This window comes from Dipodomys merriami, unplaced genomic scaffold (assembly GCF_024711535.1).
Source record: "Dipodomys merriami isolate MVZ:Mamm:240054 unplaced genomic scaffold, mDipMer1.0.p SCAF_311, whole genome shotgun sequence".
Lineage (NCBI taxonomy): Eukaryota > Metazoa > Chordata > Mammalia > Rodentia > Heteromyidae > Dipodomys > Dipodomys merriami.
The window spans coordinates 291361-304098 of NW_027204616.1; the positions used below are offsets into that span (position 1 = coordinate 291361).

Consider the following 12738-nt stretch of genomic DNA (forward strand, 5'->3'; position numbering starts at 1 on the left):
TGATTACATAACTTCCAAATTTCACAGTATTGTGAAATAATGATGCTCATTTAAAGTCATAAGTTCATTCTAACTTTCCTGGAGCAAATTGTCTATCACAGTTTATAACATATAACGGTGTAGAGAATACAACATACATGTGATCCGCAGTATGGGGATATTTAGTAGTGTTTCGACCAGATGAGTGGGAGTTCTTTGTTTCTTAAGTCCTGTTAAGTTTGTCGTATCACCTAACATTTTGGATTTAGCATCCACTTATCAGGGCGACCATGTACTGTTTGTCTCTTTGCTCTTGGCTTACCTTGCTCAACATGATCACCTTCTAGCTCCATCCATTTCCCTGCAAATGCCATTATTTTGTCATTTCTAATTGCTGCATAATATTCCATTGTTTGTAGATACCACAATTTTTGGATACATTCATCTGTGGTGCTGCATCTGGGTTGTTTCCATATCCTAGATATTGTGAACAGTGCTGCAACAAACATTGAGGTGCACATGTCATTGTATATTGGTTCCTGTTGTTCAGGGTAGATGCCTAAAAGTGGTATGACTGGGTTATAAGGGAGATCAATCTTTATCTTTCTAAGGACCCTCCAGAATGCTTTCCAAAGTGGTTGTATAAGTGTACATTCCCACCAGCAGTGTAATAGGGTTCCTCTTTCTCCACATCCCCTCCAGCAATTGTCGTTGGCTGACTTGAGGATGTCGGACATTCTGACTGGGGTAAGGTGGTATCTCATGGTTGTCTTTATTTGCATTTCCTTCACCACCAGGGATGATGAACATTTTCTCATGTGTTTCTTTGCCATTTTTATTTCTTCCTCTGAGAAGTCCCTCTTTACTTCCCTTGCCCATTTAGTAATTGAATTGGTAGGTTTAGGAGGGATTAGTTTCTTGAGTTCCCTGTATATATTGGATGTTAACCCCTTGTCCGATATATTGCTGGTAAATATTTTTTCCCAATTAGTTATTTGTCTTTCTAGCTTGGTTGCAATAGATTTAGCTGTGCAGAAGCTTTTTATTTTAAAGTAGTCCCATTTGTTGAGTCTCTCTCCAATTTGTTGTGATCCTGGGACTCTGTTCAGGAAGTTCCTTCCTGTGCCTATTAGTTCAAGTTTCTCTCCTACTCTGTCCTGCAATAGTTTCAGAGATTCAGTTTTAATGTTAAGATCTTTAATCTACTTTGAGTTGATGTTGGTACATGGTGATAGGCTGGGGTCCACTTTTAGTTTTCTGCATGTAGCAGCACAGTTTTCCCAGCACTAGTGGTTGAAGAGGCTGTGTTTCTTCCATTGTATATCTTGGGCTCCTTTGTCTAATATCAGCTGGTTGTAGGCCTGTGGATTTATTTCTGGATCTTCTATTCTGTTCCATTGGTCTTCTGGTCTGTTTTTGTGCCAGTACCATGCTATCTTTGTTATTATAGCTCTGTAGTATAGTTTGAAGTGCAGCATGGATATCCCTCCCATTTTGTCTTTATTCCCTAGAATTGGTTTGGCTATTCTAGGTCTTTTGTTGTTCCATATGAATTTTTGGACTGTTTTCTGTTTTTTAGTGATGTAAGTCATTAGAATTTTAATAGGAATTGCATTGAATTTGTATATTAATTTTGGCAGTATTGCCATCTTCACTATATTAAGTTGGCCTATCCAAGAGCATGGGAGGTCTTTCCACTTCCTAGTGTCTTCTGAAATTTCTTTCTTTATCCTTTTATAGTTTTCATTAAATAGTTCTTTTACATCTTTGGTTAGGTTAATTCCTAAATATTTTATTTTGGGGGAGGTTATTGTGAATAGGGTTACTCACTTTATTTCCCTCTCTTCTTGTACATTGGCAGTGTACAGGAAGGCAGCTGATTTTTGTGGGTTTATTTTGTATCCTGCTACTTTGCCGAAGTGATTTATGATTTCTAAGAGTTTGGGGATGGAGTTTTTGGGATCATGAAAGTATAATATCATGTTGTCTGCAAAAAGGAATAGTTTAACCTCTTCTTTCCCTATGCGGATCCCTTTCATGTATTTTTCTTGCCTTATTGACCTGGCTAAGGGTTCCAGGATCCTTGCCTTCTTCCTGATTTTAGGAGAATTGGTTGTAGCTTTTCCCCATTAAGTATAATATTGGCTATTGGACTGTCACAAATGGTTTTATTGTTTTAATGATCCTTCTATTTCTGTTTTCTCCAGAGCCTTTAGCATGAATGAATGTTGAATTTTATCAAAGGCCTTTTCTGCATCTGTGGCGAAAATCATGTGATTATTGACCTTGGCTCTGTTGATGTGTTGGATTACATTTATTGACTTACAGAATAAAATAGGTCCCAATATGATAATACTAGGAGACTTCAACACACCGCTCTCACCAAAGGACAGGCAAAGAAGCTACCAAATTAAGTGAGGCCATACATCCAGTGGAATTAACTGACATATACCAAGTATTTCACCATAAAACAACACAGTACACATTCTTCTCAGCAGCTCATGGAACTTTCTCCAAAATAGACCATATCATAGTTCATGCAAGAAACTTAAGCAAATACAAATGGATAACATAATCCCCTGTATCCTATCTGACCATAGTGGAATCAAGCCAGTTCTCAGTAACAAAGCATACCACAGAAATTTCTCTAATACATGCAAATTGAACAGCACACTCCTTAGCAATGCCTGGGTAATGGAAGAGATCAGAGAAGAAATACATTTCCTATAACTCAATGAAAATGAAAAAAAACTCACAAAGAAACTTGTGGGACACAGCAAAAGCAGTCCTGAGGGGCAAATTTATTGCCCTCCTTGCCCACATCAAGAAAATGGAGACAGACCAAGTAAATAATCTCATGTTGCAATTAAAACAGCTAGAAATACATTAAAAAAATGGAACCTAAAGTTACTAGACGGAGCCAGATAACCAAATTAAGAGCAGAGATTAACCAATTAGAAAATAAAAAAAAATTACAGCAAAAATTAACCAAACAAAAAGCTGGTTCTTTGAAAAAATAAACAAAATTGATGGACTGTTTGCAAGAATATTTAAAAAAGGAAGAGAGGAAATCCATTTTAACAAGATTAGGGATGCCACGGGAAAAATCATAACACGTACCCAAGATATCCAAATAATCCTAATGGACTATTTTCAAAAATTAATCTCTAAAGGAAGAAAACCTGGCAGATATTAATGCATTTTTAGAGAAATCCAAGTTGTCCAAACTGAGCAAAGAAGAATCCTATTGAATAAGCCAATATCCTATGAGATACAGGATGCTATCAAAAGTCTTCCAACCAAAAAAGCCCAGGACCAGATGGATTCATAGCAGAATTCTATAAGACCTTTAAAGAAGAACTAATACCCACACTCCTCAAGCTCTTCAGAGAAACAGAGAAGGAGGGAGCTAACCCAAACTCATTCTACGAAGCCAATATCATACTCATCCCCAAACCAGGCAAAGACCCAACCAAAAAGGAGAATTACAGGCCAATTTCCTTGATGAACACAGGTGCAAAGATCCTTAACAAGATTCTAGCTAAAAGAATCCAGAAACACATTAAAAAAATCATACACTATGAGCAGTTAGGCTTCATCCCAGAGATGCAGGGATGGTTTGACATTGTAATGATTTTAATGACAAGTTTATTTTGTCAGATATAAGGATTGCTACGCCTGCTTTCTTACTAGGGGCATTTGATTGGTAGATCCTTTTCCAACCCTTCACTCTGAATTTGTTTGCATGTTTGGCTTAGAGGTGGGTCTCCTGAAGGCAGGAGATGGATGGGTCATGTTTTAGGATCCAAACTGCAGTTCTTTTCTTTTGGTTGGTGAAGAAAGCCCGTTAATCTTAAGAGATAGTATAGAGAGATGCATTATAGTCACTGTTTATCTTCTTTCCTTTCCTCTGTCCTTGCTCAGATAGACTTCTATTAATGCCTGTCTGGGTGCAGGTCCCTGTTCCTGGTTGCTTTTCTCAGGTTGTGTTCCACCTCTTAGTAGTCTTTGTAATGCTGGCTTAATGTTTATGTATTAATTTAGTTTTTCTTTGCTATTAAAATTTTTCAGTTCTCCATCGAATGTGAATGCTAACTTTTCTGAGTATATCAGTCTGGGTTGGCAGTTATTGGCTCTCAGGGCTCATGTGGTACTTTCCCAGACCTTTCTTGCATTCAGTGTTTGTGTGGAGAGATCTGTAGTGATTCTAATATTTTTCCTATAGTAGTATAGCTCCTTCTTCAATTTTGCTGCATGCAAGATTGTTTCCTTATCATTCAGATCTATCATTTATTCTATAATATGTCTAGAAGTGTTTCTCCTGGGATCCTGCATGTTAGGTGTTCTATATGCTTCTGTTATGTGGGTAAGATGTTCTTTTTTGAGATGGGGAAAATTTTCACCGATTATCTTGTGGAATAGTTGTTGCATTCCCTTGCTTTGATATTCCTCACCTTCTTATATGAAGGTTGAATTTCGTGGCACTATCTGCTTGCCCTTGAATTTCCCTTTGGTATAATTTAAGTGATTTTTCCATATCTGTCATTTTTGTGTTCCAGTTGATGTACTGTGTCTTCTGTATTCCATTTTGTTCACTCTGTTAACTGTGGCTTCCATTGTGGTTTGCATGGAGGAAATGGACTCATTGTTGATTTCAATGGATTCAATGTTGGTTTTCAAAATACTAATCTCACCTCTTAATAAGGTGTGCACTGCCTCTATTTTGTCACTTATCTCATAGCTTAGTGAGGTGTGTGCTACCTCTATTTTTGCATGCATCTCCTGTTTGATGTCCTGCACCTCTTTTGGTATTTCGACCTGGTGTTCTTTCAAACTCTGGTCTATTTCTCACTTTATTTCTTGAGTCATTGCCTCCAGCATGTCTTGGATGTAGTGTTTGTCTTCCATTCCTGCTTTGCTCCCAGTGGGGCTCTCCCCTGGGTTGCTGCTGGCTTTTAGAGATAGCTTGCTATCCTAGGTGTTGATAAACCTTGTAATATTTCTCTGTGATTTTCTCATGGTTATTCAGGGATTATTGCAGACTAATCTGAAATTTTGTTTTGGTCAATAGTTGTCTGTCTTTGCTTGGTTACTGTTTCTGTGCTGGTAGAGAGAGTCTGTACCTGATCTCGGTTCTGTTGGTGGCCGACCTCCAGCTGCTGGTCTGACCCACACAGGATTCTCAGCTCTCTGCTGTAGATCACTGGCAGTTCCCGCCTTTACATGGGATGAGCAGCCTAGACTGCTCCTGTTTATTCCTACAGGTGTTCTTGGCAAGTTCGGATGTGCTGGATGTACTCTCCCAGATGCTGGAGTCTGCTATGGTTTTGTTTTGTTTTATATTTTTGGCTATTTGTGGGCTTGAACTCTGGTCTTGGGTGCTGTCCCTCAGCTCTTCAGCTCAGGGCTGGAACCCTACCATTTGACCCATAGCACCACATCTGGCCCTTTCTGCTTATGTTTTGCTGAGGAATCAGATCCAGGGCCTCTTGCAATCACTGTACTGCTGAGCACATTACCAGCCTGAGCTCCTGACTATTATCGTGTGCTGGAGGCCTGTGTTGTTCAATTCCTAGCCTAGAATACATGGGTCAGGTTCTTGTGGGGTTTGAGCTTCTCTTGTCCTGAACCCCCTGCATCTTTTGCTGTCACAGGCATGATTACCAGGAGTGCAGTTCCCTGTTTTTCTCCCCTCTGCTGAGGCGTATGCTCAGCTTCTGATTTCAGTTGGGAGGAGTTGGTTATGTTGCTCAGGCACCAGATCCCCAGGCCTGGTCCCAGACCCCAGCCTGGGCACACCTGTTGGACCTGTGCTGCTGTGTATCCCACCTAGATTATGCAGCTTGGAGTACACAGTTCAAATTTCTTCCACCGTTGGGTGTCTTGACCCAGTGGTGCTGTTCAAGGCTTGGGCGTTAACGCTTCCTTCCAGGGCCTCTCTTGTTCTAGCCTGGCCAGCTGAGTGTGATCCATGGGCTGGTGGAGCTCTTGAAAAGTTTCTAGTTTTAGTGGGTCCTGTGGTGCAGGTTTTGGGGTAGGGGTTCTGGGGATTCCCACAAGCTTTTGAGGAATACACTGTCTCCCTTGAGGAATACACTGTCCCCTGCAGGGTAATCACCCTGGAGCTAGTTGTTTCTGTGTGATGTAGGTTGTTGGTTGCCATTGCAGTCACAGTTCAATTGAGGTGGTTGTGGGATAGGCTGAGAGGTGGTGGCTCTGTGTGTTTCTTTTCTGTCAGTGCCTCCATTGACACTGTTTGGGTCCGCTCCACGGGATGGGCCTCCGGCCTCCACCCGAGGGGTGGGGAAGTCCTCTGTGCAGGTACTGATTGCTGGGGTTTGTCTCTGTTTGCGCTCTCTGGATCAGCACCAGTTCCTTTCAGTTCTGCTCTGGTGTTCTGTGGGCATCTCATGTATCTCTGAGGTTCCTGCCATGGGGCTGAGTGGCTTTGGTGGGATGGAGCCTCTCTGCTCCAATGGAGAGTGATGGGAAGGGGTGGGATCTTTGTGTAAGTTCCCTGCTCAGAGGATTCTTCATTCGTCAAGATCAGCCAGTCTGACACTGTTACCTCAGGGGTCTTTGGTGCGGGTGATCTGCAGACAACTCCCTGTGTCTCTGGGCCACCGGCAGCTCCCACCAGGCTGGGCTGGCCATGGCTTGGCACGCTGCTTTGTGGCCAATAGACGTTGGGGGAGGCGTCTTCAAGTTTCTCTGTTGTGAAATTCTTCTATTCAATTTCTGTTTTTCTCTGGATGTTGATTTTTGTTGTTGTTGTCGGTCTCTTGGGGAGATTAAACGTTGGAACTCAAACTATCTTTTTGGTTTTGGAGAGCTGTGGCATTCCCCTACTTCCCCGTCACCGTCTTGGACCCCCTCGAGTTTTTGCTTTTTTTATTCAGAAATAATTTTAATTTATCTGTTGAAATGAGTACTAAAGAAACTAAAGATATTTCTGGTGCTTATGTGAAAAATTATACTTTAAAATATTCTGTATTCTGTTTGTATAATGCTCATAATCTATTTTATTCTTTCCTAGATATAAGACTTTGAATTCTACATTGTTTTATAATATATAGGTTCATTAATAAATGTGTCCTTTCAGATTGCATTCCATACCAAAACAGTTTAAGATTCCTTTTTTACTAGGTCCTTATAGTATATTTCTGTGGAATAAAATGACAATGTTGTCTAATTTTAAAGTTTTATAATGATTATGCTATATAAAGGCCTTTCTAAGGTGAAGATTTAATACACTGATGTCAAACTTTTATTTATATGAATTACATATATTGTTACACTTGTAATTTTGTAATCAACTTTTTAATAATTGTTTTTCATTTCTTGCGTCTGAAGAATGAAAAATCTGGAATAATTCACAGATTTTCATATCATCCTTTGCAATTGCCATGTTAATCTCTGTATTGGTGTAATTTGGGTACATGTGCTGCTGAAGCATGTAATGTCCTCTAAATTTAGGTAGTTAATGATGCAATATTTACACAGGATTATATCCTTGGGTGCCTGTTTGTAACAAGGAAACCTTATTGTTCCTAACAATGCTACTGATCTTATTTCCCTAAAATTCTGTGTATAATGGAAAATAATTATATTGTTCAGTTTGTAATTTTTTTGTCAATGACTATTTTAAATCTTTTTCATTTTAGTTTAATCATACATTGAAGCATTTTTAGTTAGGTCCAAAGGGGATGGCTTTTTCAAGTACTTATTTATTCAACTGAGTTTGCTCTGTGTAGCTAACGGATTCAAAGTAAGCCTTGCTTAAGAGCTACTTCTAAACTTCTGCAGCTGAAATTTTCCCAAATGCGGTCTCATTGGCACAAACGTCTACCTGACACTTTACCCTTCTTCCATGTAGGATCAGACCAACCAGAATATCTTACCCTGATCGCGTAAATTGTCTTACTTGAACAAAATAAATCTTAGTTCCAAGGGATCATAGAAAAATGAATATTTCAGACAGAACTTTTCAGATTGGAAGGTTTTTATCAAAATATAATTGTTTATCATACCTACCATTTCAAAAGTAGCTAAAGCCAAGAAGGTGAAAAAATTGTTCATATGCATGATTACCTAATGTCCTGGCCTATCTACCTTCCAACCAGGCAGGAACTTAGACTACTGCCTTTCTATCACCAAATATTGTCATAGCTCCAGGAGAAGTCCATATGTTTCTCCTTGTTATTAGGCCTTAAATTGGTAATGTTTCCCCTTGCCTCCAGTCTGTAAATCTACAAAAGGTAAAGGTTTAAGTCTAACTCTATCAAACACTGAGGTAGAGATAATGGAAAAATACTTTAAATCAGAGTTGCTTTTGATACCCTAACCAAAACAGAACAATGCAAAACATGTGCCATTTTTTATATTATATATAGTTATATATTTTATATTTATATGTGCTGATTTTATATTTCACACAGTGAAACTTACTAGAATCAATTGATAATTTGACAAATAAAGTGATATTTATTTATTCCTATAAATATAATTGGAATATAAATAATTAGGTTTAGAATATATATTAGAATATAAAAAGTATCAATGCAATGTCTTCGGTATACACTTGCGATACCTTCTAATTGCTCATGGTCTTCTGAATTCACATTGTTAAAAATAAATGTTGTTTTACTCTAATCTATAAGAGATTTTACTCTGATGCTCTGTTTATTGTTTTAACTCACTGGTCCCAAACTGTTTTTCTACATATTTCTGATGCATTCCTACATATTATACTCCAATTGTCCTAATACGATATCTAATCTTCTATAGACCCATGGGTCCTAATATCTTATGGCTTAGTTACCTGCATCATCAGATAACAGGGGCAAGACTTCTCAACTAGGCTTATGCAACATGCCAGCAGACAGTAACTGAAAATCCATCTCAATTTCTCATTTCTTATATTTCAGGGCTCCAATTCCTTGAGAAACAAGAATTAGCAGCAAGCAATTGTGTAATGTAAGGCAACTTAAAATGAAAGATGAAGTCTCAAAATGGAGAGAAATTACTGTATTTCAAACTGAATTTACAGATGACCAGCCCATATGAGTGAACAAGATCAGAAAGTGTCACAAGATTATTTTTAATACCCCTCCCCTAATGACTAACGTAATATTTCAGTCCAGCATTAGTCGGCCCAAAAAATAGTTCCTGGAAAGATAGATCCGTGATTGATCTACCATGGTCAGGAAAACGACTTAGAGGTTAAATGTAATTCAGCAAAACATTAATTGAGAAGATCGTTTGTGCTTCAAAACACTGGTACTTTAGTACAACTTCGTTCTCTTGTATAAAAATGTTGTCATTCTCAAACCAACCTACATTTAATCTCCTGAAAGTGTATTCCTTTTCAAATAAACTTTTTGAAATCACACTTACCAAAATAACATTTGATAAGTAGATGACACTTAGTGACATTACAAGTTTTTCAAGTGTAGGGAGCAAGTTACAATACAGTTGATTCATTTACCCAGCACTAATGTCAGACAGGTTCAACCATTCATTAAAGTCTAGAAATAGTACCACGCACCATTTGTGTTGCTCAGTAGGTGCCTTCCAGAAATTTGTTAAATAGGTCAGCCTCCCATATTTCAACCTTAAACATTAGCTAATAAAGTAAATTTCATCACTTAATAAGGGGCATTTTAAAAAGTCACAAATACTTGCCTTATCATAGGCTGTTTTGTTTTCCCTCTGTCTAACACAGTAAGAAATATGTCTTTAAGTCTTGAATATGGGTACTCATTTGAGATGTGACAAAATATATCTTCTATTTCTATCATATACTTCTATAGTAGTATATGTTACTTTTCTTCTTTTTCCAAAACTTATATGTAGTAGAAAGTTTTATTCCATGTAAAATAAAATAATCACACATATTGTACAAAACCATTTATAAAAACTGGTAGTTAAGAATACATTCAAAGCCATTTTTAAACTTTCTTGTTGACTAATGATTAATCTTGAAATGGATGAGAATATAATCATGTATAGGTGTTTCAAGTCTCCAGTCTTGCATATTGTTATTGCAGATGAATGAATTATGGAAATATAAGCTGACATTAGTTCAAGTATGTGCAGGACTGAAACTCCATGGAATGTATATAAACCTTTCAAATATTAACAGACAGTTTAACAGAATGACTATCAGGAAGTTGAAACCAGAGAGCAATAATAGTAAAGACATCGAATGAATGAAAAATGGAACAAGGGGCAAGTACAGCTAGAATACTCAATGTACACATTTGAGAAAGGAAGTGGTAAATCGGAAATAAATCTTGGAGAAGGGGTGGTTGAGAATGATAGAAGGTGTCACTGTGATCCAGGAGCAATGGATAATTAGGTGGACAAATTTAATTGTAAGACACTTGCACAACCTTTGGAAATTCAGTTAAAAAACACAAAAACACATAAAAATCACAACTAAACAGCAATCTGTAGGGAGTATGAATATGACCTCTCAAAAATTTTAAGCAGTTAATGGAGGAAAGTCTTAGTAAAAGCAAACAAAAATGTTCAAAGAGGATAGTTTGGCGTAGGGGAGGATTCTGAACAGATTTAAATAGATTATCTAAGGTTATAAATCACCTATATCTGCTGCAAATATTATCTTTCTGAACTTGATACTCCAGTCCTGAGCCACAATTGATAGCTTGGAAATATGTAATGGAAGAAACAAGATGAAGAACCCATTACTCCACTGTAGAGAAAGCAATCCTCTATTTTTTCTCTCATCTCTCTTCACTACATTTTATTCATACTTTTAGGTCAATTCATTTTGAATTACATTTTCCTTCTTTATTCTGGCAAAGTAATTGGTCAAATAATTCACTAAAAGTTATTTGCCACTTTTTTTGATTATGCTGTTTAATTGACTAAGCAAGTCCATTAAATTTTCCTCTTGCATTTTGTTGCCATGAAACAACATCTATGTTAATGAGGACAAATCTAATGTAAAAATTGTCTCCAGAAAACCAGTCCAAGAAACTGTGATTACAAATACTTGGCTAACTTTTTTCTTTTTCCTTTACCTTGAAAGTCTTCTTGTGTCTAAATTGCCCAGAAAAATAGGTACTCCATCACTTTTTCTTTCAATCAATTCTAAACTCAAGGATATATTTTGCTAACAAGATGCTTAGAGGAAGCCAAAATATACTCCATTTTTATATTCTCACTTAAGACTCTCCTTAGATACCATATCAGGAACAGTGAAGTTTTTCTTTGCAAAACTTTTTCAATATATTATTTTTCTCTTGTTCTTGCATTTGCTCACCAAGATGTATGGAGAAGAATAGAGGTAAATCACCCATACCTTAGAAGACAGGTCTGTTACAAAAGGACAATGCTTCTGTGTCCTACTTCTATGTCCTCCTCTCAGCAATTTCCTGATTTCCAATTAAACACAGCTTCTTGGCTATTGAAGCCTCACCCACTGCTTCATCTTCATAGTTTCTCTTTTAAAACTCTTTTAAGGGTAGAGACCCAGCTATATACAACCAATCTGAAAAAGATCCCAAACCTCAAAATCTAAAGGAGTTTTATGACTCTTCAGGAGGACGATTGGGAGACCTAGGACCCCCCATGCCAATCGTTTGATCATCACATTCCTGCCTCGGTTTGTCCCCTTTCCTATTGGCCAATATTCGTCGCTGTAACTGATCTGGATATGACCAGGTGTCAGGAATGGTAGTGGTTAGAGCCCCGTTCTTTTTTTGTCTAGGAGACAACTCCTCTGCTACTTGCACTCTCAGCAATCACTGGCAACCCAATGACTCATATCCTTTTGCAGGTTTTGTACGTGTTCCTCCATTTATTGTTCTGGCTACTAATGACTCTCAGTTTTCCCAGGTTCAATTGATTCATCCGTGCACTAAAAGAGCAGTAGGATTGATCCTTGCAATCGGTGCGCAATCATCGCTACAGTGGCTTCAGCTACCACCGCCGCTATATTGCTGTCCCAAAGCGTGTCCACCGTGCAACAGATAAACCAGCTCATCCCTCAACTGTCATCCATAGAATTATAACATTTACAAGTTGCCAATCATCTTAAGGGAGGCCTCCTTGTGCTCCAACAACAAATAGACTTGCTCCAAGAACAGATTACATTTCTTTGATTACAACAAGGAGGACTATGTAATGCTATGACTACTTCTGTCTGTCAGCTTTCCACTCCCGCACCCAATTTCACTGAACTTAGTAACTACATCAAAGTCCCTAAGTCCCTTAAGTAGTTAAACTTCAACCAAAACCTGCTGCATGATGTTACCCACCTAAACCAGACCACCATTCAGCTTATTCCCGCTGTCTCCTTTTTAGAAGATGTGCTTAAAAAGTTACAACAATGGTTTTCGCCATCCTCTCTGGTCATCTGGGGAGGCCGTGCACTTGTAGGGCTTACTCTCTTAGGAATTATTAAATGCTTGCACTCCCGGCAAAAATGCCTCCAATGACGGGTCACCATAATGACGGTCCTTTTAAAAGAAAAGGGAAAATTTGTGGGTAGAGCCGGTCAGAACTGGTTGAGTCAGCTAGAGTAGCAGTTGAAGCACACTTCCTGCTCATAGAGACGGGACCCACAGGCACGTCTGCCTAGCTTTACAGCCATGAGCTGTCCATGCTCCCTACATTCCCCCAGGGGACCAATCAGTGCCTTTCACCAAGCAATGCCCATGATCAACTCCCCGCTAAGTAATTGGCTTGGAAGGACTCAGGAGGTTGGGAACGCTGGGCCTATAAAATCCC

The 12738-nt window shown here is 38.4% G+C and overlaps 1 pseudogene; it reads right to left on the reverse strand.

The window, feature by feature from the left end:
* Positions 1 to 7336: 7336 nt before the first annotated feature.
* Positions 7337 to 7435, reverse strand: LOC138841278 (U6 spliceosomal RNA; annotated as a pseudogene).
* Positions 7436 to 12738: the final 5303 nt, after the last annotated feature.